The sequence below is a fragment of the Salvia miltiorrhiza genome, chromosome 3 (genome assembly GCF_028751815.1).
Source record: "Salvia miltiorrhiza cultivar Shanhuang (shh) chromosome 3, IMPLAD_Smil_shh, whole genome shotgun sequence".
In the NCBI taxonomy this organism is placed as follows: domain Eukaryota; kingdom Viridiplantae; phylum Streptophyta; class Magnoliopsida; order Lamiales; family Lamiaceae; genus Salvia; species Salvia miltiorrhiza.
In genome coordinates this window covers 40,511,534-40,516,964 of record NC_080389.1, presented here as the reverse complement: position 1 = coordinate 40,516,964, position 5,431 = coordinate 40,511,534, and positions in this window count along the sequence as shown.

Sequence of the window (5,431 nt, the reverse complement as noted above, 5' to 3'; positions counted from 1 at the left end):
AGTGAAAGAATGAGGAAAAGGGGAGAAAAACCATTTAAAACGCACCTGCACGCACGCACGGCGACCCGGCGGCGGTCGGACGGCGGTCGCCGGCTCCTTTGTAAATTTTGGCCTACACCCGGCGGTCGCCGGCCCTTCGATTTTTTTTTTTTTTTTTTTTAAGGAACAGAAAAACGGTAATTATAAAAATAAAAAAAACTACTAGGAAAAACGAAAAAGAACTATTAAACTAAAGAAAAACAAGCTAAAAGAAAGCAATAAAAATTGGGTTACCTCCCAAAAAGTGCTAAAATTAACGTCTATAGCTTGACGGTACCTCAAACTCATGGGTCATTGAATTTGACAACTTCAAGACCACGTTCCACGTTCGACTTGAAATACGGTTTGAGACGATGACCATTGACAGTGAAAGTAGTGCCATCAGCAGCGAACAACTCATACGTCCCATTCCAATTGCTCTTATGCACCACATATGGCCCTGTCCATCTTGATTGCAGCTTGCCAGGAAACAAACACAATTTAGAATTGTATAAAAGTACCTCATCTCCTGGCTTGAGTTCTTTGGTGCGAATGTTCAAATCATGGAATTTCTTGGCTCTCTCTTTGTAGATGCGGGAACTCTCATAGGCTTCATTCCTCCATTCATCTAACTCCGTCAACAAATCACGCCTTGTATGACCAGCCTCCTTGAATTCCAAATTGATTCTCCTCGTCGCCCAATATGCCTTGTGCTCAATCTCAACAGGCAAATGACATGACTTGCCAAAGACAAGTTGATAGGGAGACATACCAATCGGAGTTTTGTAGGTAGTGCGATACGCCCAAAGAGCATCATCTAGGTGCTTCGCCCAATCCTTCTTGTTGGCCACACTTTTCTCCAAAATTTGCTTGATCTCTCGATTAGCCAATTCCGCCTGCCCATTAGCTTGAGGATGATATGGAGTTGTCACCTTGTGCTTTACTCCATACTTTGCCAAAGCGCTTGCTAGCAATTTATTGTTGAAGTGCGACCCCCCATCACTAAGCAACGCTCTCGGTGCTCCGAACCGAGTCAAAATATTCTTTTGCAAGAATTTAATGACTACTTTGGAATCGTTGGTGGCAGTGGGAATCGCCTCCACCCATCTAGAAACATATTCCACAGCAAGCAAAATATAGGAAAAACCACAGGACGCAAGGAAAGGACCCATGAAGTCAATCCCCCAAACATCAAACAGCTCCACCTCAACAATGATATTCTGCGGCATCTCATCCTTCTTGGTGATATTGCCCATGCGTTGACAACGATCACAAGACTTCACGAAAGCATGGCAATCTGCAAAAATTGAAGGCCAATAGAATCCACTATGATTTACCTTCATGGCAGTGCGGTTGGCAGCAAAGTGACCTCCACTAGGTGAGCTATGACACTCCTCAATGATCTTCGGCCATTCATGCTCCCTAACACATCGTCGAATAAAGCCATCGGCGCATCTCCGGTATAGGTAAGGATCCTCCCAATAATAAAACTTGACATCATGGAGGAACTTCTTCTTTTGATAGTGCGACAACCCCTCGTGAAGAGCTCCAATAACCAAGTAGTTGCTATAAACGGCATACCAAGGATCCTTAAATAGCATAGCCCAAATCTGATCATCGGGAAAAGACTCATTAATGGCCAACTTCAGATCATCCCCCTCGATCGGATTTTCCAGACGAGACAAGTGATCGGCTACCACGTTCTCACATCCCTTTCGATCGCGGATCTCCATATCAAACTCTTGCAGCAATAAAATCCAACGAATCAAGCGGGGCTTGGAGTCCTTCTTCGTGAACAAATAGCGGATGGCGGCATGATCAGTGTAGACAATTGAATGAGTTCCAATCAAATAAGAACGGAACTTATCAAAGGCATACACCACAGCTAGCAGCTCCTTCTCCGTGGTAGTGTAGTTCATCTGCGCAGAATCCAAGGTTTTACTAGTGTAGTAAATTACCTTGAACAATTTATCTCTCTTTTGCCCCAACACAGCTCCCACGGCCCAATCGCTAGCATCGCACATCAACTCGAACGGAGCACTCCAATCCGGCGTGATCAAAACTGGCGTAGTGGTCAGTGCAGCTTTCAACTTCTCAAAGGAAACGAGGCACTCATCGGTGAAGACAAACTTCACATCCTTCTCTAGCAAAGCACAAAGTGGCTTAGACAGCTTGGAAAAGTCTTTGATGAAGCGCCTATAAAATCCTGCATGCCCAAGAAAGCTCCGCACAGATTTCACAGAAGTAGGAGGTGGCAACTTCTCTATAGCCACGATCTTCGCACGATCCACCTCCAATCCTTGGGCAGAAACCTTATGCCCCAAAACAATGCCTTCACGAACCATGAAGTGGCACTTTTCCCAATTTAACACTAGTGCCGTCTCCTCACAACGCTGCAACACTTGAGCAAGATTGTCCAAACAATTATCAAAGGAGGAACCAAAAACAGAAAAGTCATCCATGAATACCTCCATAATGTTCTCAATCAACCCATGGAAAATCGCCATCATGCAGCGTTGAAAAGTGGCAGGAGCATTGCAGAGACCAAAAGATATCCTCCTAAAAGCAAAAACGCCATAGGGACAAGTAAACGCGGTCTTATGCTGATCCTCCGGGGCTATCATAATTTGATTGTAGCCCGAGTACCCATCCAAGAAACAATAGTACTCATATCCTGCCAAACGGTCAAGCATCTGATCAATGAATGGCAAAGGAAAGTGATCCTTACGTGTGGCTGCATTCAAAGCTCGATAATCAATGCACACGCGCCATCCTGTGACCAGCCTCGTAGCTATAAGCTCATCTCTCTCATCCTTAACCACAGTCATGCCTCCTTTCTTGGAGACTACTTGAGTCGGACTCACCCACTCACTATCAGAGATGGCATATATGATTCCTGCATCCAACCACTTAAGCACCTCCTTTCTCACAACTTCTTGCATGGCTGGATTCAAACGTCGCTGCGGCTGCACCTTAGGTTTGTATTCCTGCTCCAATAAAATACGATGCATGCAAATAGAAGGACTAATTCCTTTGATGTCAGAAATAGACCATCCTATAGCAGACTTGTATTTCCTCAAAACTCGCATCAACTTCTCCAACTCCAACGGAGATAAATAAGCAGACACGATAACAGGAAACATTTCATTCTCACCCAAAAATTGGTACCTCAAGTGCTCAGGAAGCGGTTTCAGCTCAAGTTTGGGTGCAGCTGCAGCTGCAGCTGGCGCAGGAAATTCTTTTTCTTTTTCCACCGCCTTGTTTCCTCCATCAACAGGTTTGTTAATATCCAGGAACGGAATAGGCTCAATAGGATGACTCTCTACAGCCTCCAGCTCAGCAATGTACTCCAAAATCTCATCACACGCCTCATCAAGATCGGAATAAGGATATAACGATTGTGTGATGCACTCCTCCAAAGGATCCTCTACAGCTGCAGGAAAATCCACCACAGTATCAATTAAATTGCAATCCTCAACTTGTGGCTCAGCTGGCTTCTTCATCGCATCATAGATAGACAACGTCATCTTCTCATCATTGACACGGAAAGTAAGATCTCCCTCTTGCACGTCTATCAATGCACGACCTGTAGCTAGAAACGGACGCCCCAAAATCAATGGAGTATTTTTGTCCTCCGGCATGTCCAACACTACGAAATCTGCAGGAAAAATAAATCGCTCCACCTGCACTAGGACATCCTCCACAATTCCCTTGGGATATGTGATGGAACGATCTGCCATCTGCAATGCAATAGATGTAGGCTTGATATCTCCAATCTCCAACCGGTTGAAAATAGAGAGAGGCATCAAATTGATGCTTGCCCCTAAATCACAAAGAACGCGGGAGAAATTTTGCCCTCCAATCACACAAGCTATAGTAAAACTGCCAGGATCCTTTTGCTTCAAAGGTAGCTTTCTTTGTAGCACAGCACTGCATTCCTCGGAAAGATTTATCGTCTCATATTTCCCCAACTTCTTTTTGTTGGAGACTGCGTCCTTGAGAAACTTGGCATAGCCTGGCATATCTCTCAGCGCATCAAGTAATGGAATATTGATTTGTAACTTTGAAAATATCTCCATAAACTTGGCTAACTTCTTATCCATCTTCGGCTTTGCCAGGCTATTCGGAAAAGGCGCTACAGGCTTGTACTCTGGCCTGGGAAACGTAGGAGCAGGATTGAGCTCTTTCACAGCAGAAGAGCTCGAATCCTTCTTAGGGGGAGGCGGCTGTTTCGCTGCAAGCTCCTCCAAGTCATCATCATCGTCCTCCACTACTTTGCTTTTTCCCTTGTCATTCTGCAGCTCTGGAAAATTCTGGTACTCAGTCCCGCTTCGAAGATGGATCGCATTACACTGATTTTTGGGATTAATTTCAGTGTTGCTGGGAAATTTTCCTGGTGTGTGTTGTGCAGCTGCTTGGTTGGCAATCTGACCAACTTGAGTCTCCAAAATCTGCACTTGTTTGGACAGTGATGAAACATGATTTCCTATTTGACTCACTTGGGTCTCCATGTTGGTCTTCCACGCACCTACATTCGTTTCCAAACCACCTATCTTTCCCAACACCTGCTTCATCATGTCTTCCATCGACTCTTTCTTTGGCTCATTGATAACTCCTCCACTAGACACAGAAAATCCAGGTGGAGGCTGCAAAGCATTGTTCGGATTGCCGTAAGAAAGGTTAGGATGCGGGCGTGCTCCTGGCTGGAACTGCTGATGACCCTACTGAAATTGTTGACTTCTGCCATACATTCCTGGCTGTCCTCGCTGGAAATTCCCATAATTTCTGCCATTCACAAAATTTACATCTTCCATGACTGACGGATCTATCACAGCTTGCTCAAGACGTCCAACATTCCACTCACCAAGTTTTGTAGTTAACTCTGCCAGCTGTGTAGCCATTGCTGTCTGCTGCATAGCCATCGCTGCTTGTTGAGTAACCATTGCTGCAATAGGATCAGAACTGGACGCAGCTGCAACCTTCTTCAATTGTATTCGCTCAGATGGCCATTGGTAGCTCGTAGAAGCCATGCTATCAATAATGCTCCATGCTTCAGAACTGCTTTTCTGTAGTAGAGAGCCGCCTGCAGCTGTATCCATGTGCATCCTCGTACGCTCCCCGCAAGCATTGTAGAACATTATCACGAGCGTACCTTCATCAAAACCATGGCTTGGACACTTTCTGAGCTTCTCCTGGTACCTCTCCCAAGTCTCCGCTAGCTTTTCTCCATCGTACTGTTGAAACTGCACGATGTCCATCTTCAACTTCAATGTAAGGCCAGGCGGATGGAACTTGCGTAGGAATGCATGAGCCAAATCCTCCCACACGATATTATTTCCCAGCTGCAGCGTATGATACCACGACTTCGCCTTATCCCGCAGTGAAAAGGGAAAAAGACGAAGACGGATAATGT